Source organism: Cyprinodon tularosa, unplaced genomic scaffold, assembly GCF_016077235.1.
Source record: "Cyprinodon tularosa strain WSP-4 unplaced genomic scaffold, ASM1607723v1 ctg98, whole genome shotgun sequence".
Classification (NCBI taxonomy): domain Eukaryota; kingdom Metazoa; phylum Chordata; class Actinopteri; order Cyprinodontiformes; family Cyprinodontidae; genus Cyprinodon; species Cyprinodon tularosa.
In genome coordinates, this window is record NW_024039762.1 from 114,743 (window position 1) to 125,644 (window position 10,902).

Consider the following 10,902-nt stretch of genomic DNA (forward strand, 5'->3'; position numbering starts at 1 on the left):
TTTAGTTTTTTTCATTTAATTTTCCTTAATTATTGTTCCTGGTCTAATGGTTTTTTTTTCCCTCACAGTTCCAAACGTCGTGCTTCCTCCAAACGTCGTGCTTCCTGCTGATCCGGACCCGGAGCCCTGGTTCTGGATAGAGGATCAAGGTGATGAATATGTTTTTCATATTGTCACAGATCCGTTCCCGGGTTACAATGAGGAGATGGAAGTAGAAGAAATAGGGGTTGACTATGAGGAGGTAGAAGTGGAAGGAGTAGTGGTGGACGACTATGAGCAGGCGGAGATGTGTTCTTTTGAGGGGGAAGATGTTGATTTTGATGAAGTCAGGTCTTTTTCTGGTGAAGACGATGACCACCTTCCCCCACATCTTCAGTTCACCCAGAGGATTCCCCCCGACTTCAGACTCCCGTGGAACCGAGAAGAGCCAGAAGAGTCCCTGGAGTGGCAAGAAGACCGCGTCTCCAGGAGGAGGAGAAGAGAGGAAGACGATGAAGAGGAGCTCCCCTGGAAGAGGCTTTGTCATGACAGGGATGTTTAAGAAGAGGAATTCTGGCAGGTCTAGGGATGCCTTATGTAGCGTCTTGCACCGTGGCTTTTATTTACCCCGCTGCTAGATTGAGTTTTATAGATATTAAGGAGTCTGGCAGGTCTAGGGATGCCTTAGGTAGCGTCTTGCACCGTGGCTTTTATTTACCCCGCTGCTAGATTGAGTTTTATAGATATTAAGGAGTCTGGCAGGTCTAGGGATGCCTTAGGTAGCGTCTTGCACCGTGGCTTTTATTTACCCCGCTGCTAGATTGAGTTTTATAGATATTAAGGAGTCTGGCAGGTCTAGGGATGCCTTAGGTAGCGTCTTTCACCGTGGCTTTTATTTACCCTGCTGCTAGATTGAGTTTTTTAGATATTAAGGAGTCTGGCAGGTCTAGGGATGCCTTAGGTAGCGTCTTGCACCGTGGCTTTTATTTACCCCGCTGCTAGATTGAGTTTTTTTAGATATTAAGGAGTCTGGCAGGTCTAGGGATGCCTTAGGTAGCGTCTTGCACCGTGGCTTTTATTTACCCCGCTGCTAGATTTTGATTTAAGTTTTAGATGTTAGAAATTTCGTTTAGCACTGACATCTGAGCAGGCACTGAGGACATGACAACCATTTAAAAAAGGTGTGGCACATGAGAGCTGGCTAAGGCAGACATAATCTAGCATGCTCTACATCTGATGTCAGAGCTGGACAGTCTGCCAGCTAACAGAAGGCAACACAAACAAAGGATTGACAAAAGAACCAGATTTGAAAAGAAGAAACACAGCATGGAGGCAAATGAACAAAAAATAAAAACACCAAAAGACAAAAAATGAATCCTGGTTGAAAACAGATGAACCACGAGGAGGCAAACCAATCCAAGGAGCAGCTGGACATCACTGCTGAGGACAACGCAGGAGGTCAAAGAAAAATCTTAAAGGTCTAAAAATGGAGGTCACCTAAAGTCTATAGGCAGAGGGCCAAGGCTGTAGTGGAGACAGATTATCTAGAGTAGGACGATGCTGCTGGGGACAAACTGGATCTAGAATGGAACAGTGGCACAGCTTGTGGTGGTCATCAGTGGAACTGGTCTCTGGGATGTTGGTGAGAAGGTAAAGAGACGATGCTTGGAGGGACAAACTGATTTCAGAGCAGTTTGAGACAGAGGACAGGACTGATGTAGGGATTTGGGTTGTGAGAGGAGCCGACTGTTAGAAACAGCTTTCAGATGCGACTTGGTCTACTTCTAGATGTTCCTCTGGTCAGTTAGTTTTCAGGCCTACTTTGAGGGAAAAGAACCCTCTGCAGAAATATTCTTCATATGATCTAGGCCTGTTCTGACCGCAGTGGATCTCTTCTGTGTTTTTTGAATCCCATGTTGGACCGAGCCTCTCCAAGCTTTGGGCCATCAGAAGATGCTGATGAGATCTGCAGCGACCAAACCAGAGGAGGATCATCTGGGCTGCTGACCTTTACAAAGAGTGAGAGCATGTTCAGTAAGGAGCAACAATAATCCATCTTTTAAATAGAAAGTTAACATTTCAGGTGGCCTCACTTAGTTTTTCATGTATGTTCAGACACTGTGGACGTCCAAAAGCAGAACTTCTGTGAGGAACCGGGACATCCAGGATGGTGAGGAGCTTCCCAGTCCCCACCTGAGGACGGCACAGAGAAAGACTGGAACAGAAAACACATGGAGTAAGACTTTATTAACACCACAAACCGACAACTCAAGCTTCCCAGGCCTGATTAAAAGCTAACAGTCACTGAAACACAGAAAGACCAAGATTATGATGAAAACAACATCCTGCCCAGATTTAAACTTGGTTTCCAGGAAATCAATTTGTCTTCTTTTTGCAGGGAAAGCAGGTTGAACATGGAAGCAGTTTTCTAGCAGCCGGATCACATTGGAACAGAGTCCATCCACACGTGTTTGGAGGTATGTTGGTTGTTATCTGACCAGAGAGGCATCACATGCAGACAGTTTCAGACTCTGAGGATGCTTTGCTTTCATTGATGAAGGAGCTGAAGAAGAGGACGGAGCACAGAGACCGCTAAGGAGGAGAAACCTGGCTCCTCTATTTCTCTCCAACATGCTGGAGTCCTGGACTGAAAAACGTTGACGACCCTGCAGCTAAACCATCAGTCTGCTCCACCCAGTAAGAGAAGATAACGAACCTTTATTGCTTCCAGATGTTCATCAGTATTGGTGGAGATATTAAAAACAGATCCAGAACAAACAGATTTAAAAGATACAACCATCCCATCAAGGTGGTCTGACCTTTAATCTTTATCTTTCCATCATTAATTGTTCACCTTTGTTTGAATCTCTGTAACCAAAATTTACCAGAACCAGAAGTTCTGACTTTTCCATTAGACCACAGATAAAGAGTTAGGAAGCAGCTTCTGATCCAATATGGGAGAATTTCCCCCTGGTTGATCTCTGAAGGGTTTTTTTTAGAACTTTTTAAAGCAGAGAAACAACCGACTGAAGACTTGCAGCATTTTCAGGCATTTTCTCCAAGCATCCATTCTCTACAGTTATGGCTTCTGTTAACTTTAGCTTCTCCCTGTGTGTTTCCCTCTTCTCTTGGTGAAAGTTCCACCTCTCCCAGTGTTCATGTGCTTAAATGTCACAGACTAGCGTGTTCGTTCACTAACTCCTGTTCTTCTTTTCCAGATCAGGTCATCTGCTCCTTGGACCAGCGCCTCTGTGTCTGTTGGACGTCTGCTCTCCTGTTAAAGACCCGCTGGGCCGCAGTAGATGGGCGCTGACATGGAGCTGCTGGAGGTTCCTTCCTGCTTAAAGCTGCTTTTCCTCTCTACTGTCACCACTTCACTGCTCAGGAGGAAGGACTGCTGTAAAATTAACGACTAGATGTGATTGGCTGAGCTTCCTCGGGTTGAAGACATTTCTCTAAACGCCATAATAAGCTGAATTTATTTTCACCATGTTGTAAATAGGATTGGGCTGGACTCCATGTTTGTGTTTCTAATTGATTCTGTGTTTCTGTTGTTTTCTGTTCCATGTTTTAGTATTAAAGTTGTCTTGTAAATTGCCTTCAGATGACATTTGCTGGGACTTGTTTCTATTTTACAAGACTGTATTATAATAAATTCCCCTACTGGGTCTGTTTCTGTTAAAGGATGCTTCCTGTTCTGCTTCATTCTCTCTCTGTTCTCCTATTCTGCAGAATCTGTTAGTTCAATCTCTAACGTTCTGCTCTCTCTGCTTTTCCTCAGAGTAGCTTTGCCTCGTCTGTTCCTGTTTGGCTGTGACATCATCCTGGAAAGAAACATCAGCTGTGCTGCTTCCATCAACACCCTTGTTTATAGATGTTGGAGATCGGCCTGTTTTCCAGTGTGGTCCTGTTTCTCTGACCGTGACTGGCTGGATGTGCTCTCTTCGTCCTCTGGCATGGGAGCTGCCTTGGAGCTCGTCTGCCTGGCTGTGTGTTTCCTGGACGGGGCCGCCTTTTACAGCTGCTTTTTGTATCTCTGCTTCTGTCTCCTTGAACCCCAGTCGGCCTCGGCAGATGGCCGCTCACACTGAGCCTGGTTCTGCTGGAGGTTTCTTCCTGTTAAAAGGGAGTTTTTCCTCTCCACTGTCGCTACAAGCATGCTTAGTGTGAGGGATTGCATTTGAGTCAATGAGTCAATGCAATCAGCTGGTTTTCCTTAGATAGAAAACTTTGAATCAATCTGACTGGATGATCTGGTTGAACTGTAAAGTGCCTTGAGATGACATGTGTTGTAAATTTGGCGCTATACAGGTGCTGGTCATAAAATTAGAATATCATGAAAAAGTAGATTGATTTCAGTAATTCCATTTAAAAAGTGAAACTTGTATATTATATTCATACATTACATACAAACTCATATATTTCAGATGTTTATTTTGTTTAATTTTGATGATTACAAATGAAAATCTCAAATTCATCATATCAGAAAATTAGAATATTACTGAAGACCAATAAAAACAAAGGATTTATAGAAATGTTGGCCAACTGAAAAGTATGAACATGAAAAGTATGAGCATGTACAGCCCTCAGTATTTAGTTGGGCCTCCTTTGGCCTGTATTACTGCAGCAATGCGGCGTGGCATGGAGTCGATCAGTCTGTGGCACTGCTCAGGTGTTGATAGCCCAGGTTGCTCTAATAGTGGCTTTTAGCTCTTCTGAATTGTTGGGTCTGGTGTATTGCATCTTCTTCTTCACAATACCCCATAGATTGTCTATGGGGTTAAGGTCAGGAGAGTTTGCTGGCCAATTAAGAACAGGGATACCATGGTCCTTCAACCAGGTACTGGTAGCTTTGGCACTGTGTGCAGGTGCCAAGTCCTGTTGGAAAATGAAATCTGCATCTCCAAAAAGTTGGTCAGCTGCAGGAAGCATGAAGTGCTCTAAAACTTCCTGGTATGTGGCTGCGTTGACCCTGGACCTCAGAAAACACAATGGACCAACACCAGCAGATGACATGGCACCCCAAACCATCACTGACTGTGGAAACTTTACACTGGACTTCAAGCAACGTGGATGAAGTGCCTCTCTTCTTTTCCTCCAGACTCTGGGACCTTGATTTCCAAAGGAAATGCAAAATTTACTTTCATCAGAGAACATGACTTTGGACCACTCACCAGCAGTCCAGTCCTGTTTCTCTTTAGCCCAGGCAAGACGCTTCTGACGCTGTCTGTGGTTCAAGAGTGGCTTGACACAAGGAATGCGACAGCAGAAACCCATGTCTTTCATACGTCTGTGTGTGGTGGTTCTTGAAGCACTCACTCCAGCTGCAGTCCACTCTTTGTGAATCTCCCCCACATTTTTGAATGGGTTTTGTTTCACAATCCTCTCCAGGGTGCGGTTATCTCTCTTGCTTGTACACTTTTTTCGACCACATCTTTTCCTTCCCTTCGCCTCTCTATTAATGTGCTTGGACACTGAGCTCTGTGAACAGCCAGCCTCTTTAGCGATGACCTTTTGTGTCTTGCCCTCCTTGTGCAAGGTGTCGATGGTCGTCTTTTGGACAACTGTCAAGTCAGCAGTCTTCCCCATGATTGTGTAGCCTATAGAACTAGACTGAAAGATCATTTAAAGGCTTTTGCAGGTGGTTTGAGTTAATTAGCTGATTAGAGTGTGGCACCAGGGGCCATCAATTTTGAACCTTTTCACAATATTCTAATTTTCTGATATGATGAATTTGAGATTTTCATTTGTTGTCATTTGTAATCATCAAAATTAAACAAAATAAACATCTGAAATATATGAGTTTGTATGTAATGTATGAATATAATATACAAGTTTCACTTTTTAAATGGAATTACTGAAATCAATCTACTTTTTCATGATATTCTAATTTTATGACCAGCACCTGTATAAATAAACTGAATTGAAAATTGAATTGAAATTGAATTGTCGTTCTATCTTCACGTGTTATTTCTCACTATAATAAAGGTTTGGTTGAAGTCATGTGAACAGGATCTTTTTGTCTTTATTTGTAAAGTTTCTTGAAATAAGTGGTTGTAAATTGGTTCTTTATAAATAAACAAAAGTGAAGTCAACTGGAGCAAGAGTTTAATATTACTATAGTACAGCGCTTTGGCAGATAGGTGGTTATTATTGTTTCTCTGTTGGGGGGTCTGACCTGACAACATGTTAATAGAACAATTGTTCTTGTCACCTTGCAGGGTCGGAACTAATTAGCTCTACAAAAGGACAGTGAGACGTTCCTCCTGCAGTTCTTCTGATTTTAATGACCTTATAGACAATCTGGGAGTTAAGCAGCAAAGCAGACAGGACACATCAACACTAAGCCTTACAAAGAACAACAAACAGAAATGGGAGGATAATTAAAGATGAATGTTAAAATAAAACTAAAGGAAGATAGTAGGAACTAAATGTTTAATGAACCCAAAGGCAAACAGCTTTGCTTAATTCAAACAAAACTTTGTCCAAAGGGGATTTTTCCCTCTTTAAACTATACATACTTGGTCCCTCAGGGTTGCATAGCTCACTCCTTTTAACAGACACCATCTAGTTAATGTTTCAGACTCTATATTCTATCAGAGGAAAAGGGGGTAAAGGATTTAAATGGATTGATGATCCTACACTCACATTAAAACTGGTTTTAGAAAAGATAAGGTATGGAGCCAAATCAGTCTCAAAAAGATCTGATATGTAAGATATGTAATTGTGTATCTCAATTTACTGATGAGTATCACACAAAGCTCAAATGTGTACCTGGAAGACTGGAAATAACAATAAAAATAATAATTAAACCACTAGGACTATAAAACATGGAGAAAAGAATACTAAACGCTCAAAAGAAAACATAACAGAACCAAGACTAGGACTGTAACTGGGCAAAAATCAAAGAACTCAGTAAACTAGGAATTAACCCACTAAAACTAGAAAACAAGGAGCAAAGATAAAACTGGATACTCAAAAGAAAAAAACATAACAGAAACCTGACAGTCTCTGCTTTTTGAAGATGACATGGTTCGTTGTGTTCAAAGCCAAGTGCGTAGCAGCCAGGATGAAAATGAGCTCCTGCAAGTCCGAGGCCCTGGTTCTGGACAGGAAATAAGGTGGTGTGTCCCCTTCAGGTTAGAGGAGAGTCCCTGCCTCAAAGTGAGAAGTTCAAGCATCTTGGGGTCCTGTTCATGAGTGAGGGGCGAATGGAGCAGGAGACTGAAAGCTTCCATCATGAGTCTATTATAGTAGTCTATTTTGAAGATAGAGCTGAGCAAAAAGGCAAAGCTCTTGATTCTTACCCTCACCAATGTTCATATAATTTAGGTTTGCACTGAAAGATAAATATCTATAATATAAGTGACTGCAATGAGCTTCCTTCACAGGGTGGTCAGGCATTCCCTTAGAGACAGGCTGAGGAGCTCCACCACCAAGAAGGGACCCAGAGCAGAGCCACTTTCCTCCCAATAGAGAAGAGCCCACTGATGCGTCTTGGACATCTGCTTTCAATACTCATTGGGAGCCTCCTTCAGGAGGTGCTCCGAGAACTTCCCACCAGGAGGAGGCCCAGGGACAGCCCAACTTTTTGCGCTTCTCTTAAAGGAGCTGGAAAGGGTGTATAGGAGGGGGAAGTTTGAACATAAGCTCTATATCCAGCCGTTCAGCAAAGATACTGCTACATGGCTTTACATCTTATTTTAGGATTTGACCAATTAGATGAGCCCTTGAATGATATATTACCTACTGTCAATTAAATTGAAAAAAAAAAAAGTTAACAAGTCAAGAAAAAAGGTAAAAAGCTCATTGAAAAGTTAACAATTATATTTAGGTTCAACTAAAAAATGTAAGTGCCAGTATCAGCATTAATGCCTTTAAGGTTATGTTGTAGCAAATAAAATGTGTTTCTTTCACTCTCAGAATGTTTTTCATTATTTTTTTATAGAAGCACTTTTGTTATTTTTCTTAATATATTCGGGCAACTTGGTGTTTCTTGTTGTTACTGTACATTGACATTAATTTTTGTCATCCAAAATATTAATATTTTTTAATGTTACAAAGGTGATAAGTTCTTGTCCTGATTCCAATAAAACTATTGGCTTGAAATTTTGATTTTTAAGGTATTTCGCTGAGCGCCCTATAAAGGGTTAAACAAGATACTAACTAAATAATTTTTTAAGGTTGTTTACTTTTTCACGCTTGCTATTTTGGCTTCTATGGTCATCCTGTTTCATGTGGGCTGATTTCAACTGTGGACGCTGACATTAGCATTACAAACTTCAATACTTGCTTCACCATGTGTCCTGTTTAAATCTGGAAAATTTCAGAAAAAAGACAATTTGAGTTTAATGAAATCTTTTTAGAAAAATATATGAAAACTAATTATGGTAAAATGGTAAATGGCCTGTACTTATATAGCGCCTTTTTTTCAAGTCAGGAGACTTGACCAAGGCGCTTTACACTACATTCATTCACCCATTCATGCACACACTCACACACTGATGGTGGCAAGCTACATTGTAGCCACAGCTGCCCTGGAACTCACTGACAGAAGCGGGTCTGCCATACATTGGCGCCACCGGGCCCTCTGACCACCATCAGCAGACAATGCAGGTGAAGTATCTTGCTCAAGGACACAACGACACTGAAAGTCGGAGCCGGAGCTTGAGCCATCATGGTAGGGCAAACTCCTACATCCGATGCCACAGTCACCCCTGTGTTTGGGAAAAAAGGGCAACTGATTAAATCTGAACCAGATCAATCAACACTATGCAGAGATTCAGAAAAAAAACACAATTTTGAATTTGAATTTAATGAAATCTGAAACTTTCTTCCAATTATAAATACATCTGTTTGAATACCAGGAAAAAAACGGCAACTTCATAAGACACAACTTATGATCACACAACTAGTATTGATTTTAACCCTCATTTGTCTTTAAAGTATCAAAAACATTCAACAGCGATTTGTACCATACTAACATGTTAATGTCATATGGATGTTGTTGAAATATGGAGTTTTTTGTTCAATGGTTATTAATGGAGAAGCTGTTATGCTGCCATCTGCTGTGTCTTCTGAGTACTGCAGTTGTATTGTACCATTCTGAAAAACGAAATATTGCACACGCACGTTAAAACGCCTGTTCTCTTCAGATGTCGTTACAGCAACTGTATATTTTCAGTTCACTAAAAACGAGCCAAAAATCACTCTAGGAAAGGAGTTTTTAGACAGCTGGAGATAGGCACCAGGACCCAGCTTGGGATAAGAGAGACAGAAAATGGATGGATGGATAATCACATCTTTTACTTACTGACCTTTACTGGTTTGTCCATGCAACAGTCCTAGGGGTCGCAGACCCCATGTTGAAGACCTCCGCTCTAAGGTCCACATTTGTGTGATAATTTTTGCTTTTCAGAATTTGTAGTTTACTGTTGCAGTATCAGCTTTTTATTTGTTTGTAACCTCATTGGGGAGGATTTGGCCTAGAGCGAAGGTCTTTAACAGGGGGTCCACAGAGGTACTGCATGGGGGTCGCAAAAGTTTTGGTTGATTAGACTTTTTTTTTATATTCCCCCATGCAATTTTTTCCACTAATTGAAATTTCTTTAAATCCACATTGACATGAATTCAACAGACTAGTAAACAGATAAATGGAGGCAGAAGATGTCTTTCAGTCATCAATGCACACATTCAGTGACACACAGGAGCTCTTTCAAGCTGGGCACCGTTTCATTCACAACACCTGTCCCATCAACCAGGAATCACAATCAGAAATACTTTAATAATCCCAGGGAGAAATTACTTTCGTTACATGACTCCATCTGTAATAGAGTGACTATAGGATCAGTTTGATAGAACACAATTTCATACAATATATATATAATTAGGGGGTCCCTGCTCCATCTCACCATCAGTTTGGGGGTCCTTGGCCTGGAAAACCTTGAAAAACCCTGTTTTAGAGGCTATCCCAGCAAATACCAAGGGTGTGTATGGAAAACTCTGAATGTGAAGAACAGACTCATTTTCTGACATTCAGGCTCAACTAAAAAATGTCTGACTTGAAGTCAGATTTATGAAAAATATTTTTTTAATATAATACAGCCTACCTCTTTTGAATATTAATGTTTTCATCTGCATGCAAATAAAGTTAAATGCATTTCTTCAGTTATTATAATATATCATATAATTTGCCATGTCAATCCAACACTTCTGTTTCTCGTGGTCAGTTATGGAAGTAGCCTACTGCAGAACAAATAAACCTAACAGCCAAAAAACAGCTATCAGTCTTTTTTAAAAGGCATGTAATGATGCTTATAAATTTCAGGTGAAAATGCTTTGTTAGTAAAGTAAAATCCTCCTGACAAAAACTAGGACTGTTGCATGGACAAACCAGTAAAGGTCAGTAAGTAAAAGATGTGATTATCCATCCATCCATTTTCTGTCACTCTTATCCCAGCTGTCTACGGGTTAGAGAGGGGGTCCACCCTAGACAGGTCGCCAGTCCATTGCAGGGCAATAAAGAGACAAACAGGACAAACAACCATTCACACACACTTAAGCAGTAAACCTAACAATCATGTTTTTGGACTGTGGGAAGCTGGAGTAACCGGAGAGAACCCATGCATGCACAGGGAGAACATGAAAACTCCATGCACAAAGACACCAAGCCAGGAATCAAACCTTGCACCTTCTTGCTGCAAGGCAGCAGTGCTACTCACTACCCCACTGAGCATATAATGTTTAAAAGAAAGAAAGAAAGAAAGAAAGAAAGAAAGAAAGAAAGAAAGAAAGAAAGAAAGAAAGAAAGAAAGAAAGAAAGAAAGAAAACAAAATCTGTAAAATAAAAAAACTTGTTTTTATTTATCAAATTTATTAAATTAAAAAAAAATTTAAAAACTTCAAAAAAAACAAAAACATTTA

At 40.8% G+C, this 10,902-nt stretch overlaps 1 long non-coding RNA gene across 1 annotated transcript; it reads left to right on the forward strand.

Annotated features, from left to right (window-relative positions):
• The first annotated feature begins 249 nt into the window (after window positions 1-249).
• Window positions 250-3,727, forward strand: LOC119777034. The gene is made up of 6 exons (XR_005279865.1): window positions 250-559; window positions 1,016-2,013; window positions 2,095-2,215; window positions 2,378-2,456; window positions 2,540-2,676; window positions 3,198-3,727. It is a non-coding gene; the product is annotated as an uncharacterized LOC119777034 (long non-coding RNA).
• Window positions 3,728-10,902: the final 7,175 nt, after the last annotated feature.